The sequence below is a fragment of the Silene latifolia genome, chromosome X (assembly GCF_048544455.1).
Source record: "Silene latifolia isolate original U9 population chromosome X, ASM4854445v1, whole genome shotgun sequence".
Taxonomy (NCBI): Eukaryota; Viridiplantae; Streptophyta; class Magnoliopsida; order Caryophyllales; family Caryophyllaceae; genus Silene; species Silene latifolia.
Window position 1 is genome coordinate 116,876,222 of NC_133537.1, and position 1,064 is coordinate 116,877,285.

The following is a 1,064-nucleotide window of genomic DNA, read 5'->3' on the forward strand; positions in this document are numbered from 1 at the left end:
AACAGTTACCTACCCCTTCTACCGGTAAATTCGAGTTTCGTTCCTCTTATATTGATTTAGTGGAACGGAATCAGTTCGCGGGTCTACCAGATGAAGACCCCTTGAAACATATGGAAATTTTCACGGACTATTGCTGTTCAATACCTATACCGGAGGGGGTAACTCAAGATGAAGTAAAGGGGTTTATGTTCTTATACTCCTTGAAGGGCTCGGCGCGAGATTGGTATCGCTACCTCGATAGAGTAGCAGCTGGAGTCACTGATTGGACATCTTTAGCACTAGCCTTCTACAAGAAGTACTTCCCGCTTTCGAAGACTGATGCCTTGAAGAGTAAAATCACGAGTTTTCAGCAAGGAGCCGACGAAGATTTTTGTGAAGCATGGGGACGTTTCAAAAGTTTGGTCCGAGCTGTCCCTCATCATGGTTTCCAGCAATGGTATCTTTGCAATCTATTTTACAATGCTTTATATGATGATTACAAGGTCATCTTGGATGCAACTGCTAATGGCAGGTTTCAAAATAATACCGGTCAAAGTAAAGGTTGGAACACCATTGAGGAGATGGCAGTCCCTAAAGCTGAGTTTGGAAGTTCACGTGGTAAGTCACGAAAGCAAAGTGAAGACATGACTGCTGTTGTGACACTTATAACTTCCATTTCTACCCGTCTCGAGAAGCTCGAGATTTCTGAAGCTTCCAAGGAGAAAGTCGAGATTCCTGTTCAAAACTCTGATGAGATCGAGAAGTTGAGAGAGATGGTCCAACTCCTTTTGGTTCAAGTGGCGAATATGGAAGCAGCCGGGATTGAGTCCTCACGGAATTTTGTGAAACAATTGGAGAATATGGAGGCTAAGCAAGCCGCTAATTCTTCAATTAAATGTGAAGGGCCGGTTGAGACGATCAATGCCATCAATCTCAGAAATGGCCTTTCTTATGAAAGTCCCGACAAGCCAAAGGAAGACTCGGGAGATGATGAAGAAGCTCGTTTGAATTTCGATGCAAAAACGAGTCAATACCGATAATTCAGTCGATCGACCAACATTCCCGATCGATCGATCAATTGTCGA

At 43.7% G+C, this 1,064-nt stretch overlaps 1 non-coding gene across 1 annotated transcript; it reads right to left on the bottom strand.

The window, feature by feature from the left end:
* Positions 1-318: 318 nt before the first annotated feature.
* Positions 319-427, bottom strand: LOC141625368 (small nucleolar RNA R71). The gene has a single exon (XR_012535152.1). It is a non-coding gene; the product is annotated as a small nucleolar RNA R71 (small nucleolar RNA).
* Between the last annotated feature and the right edge of the window lie 637 nt (positions 428-1,064).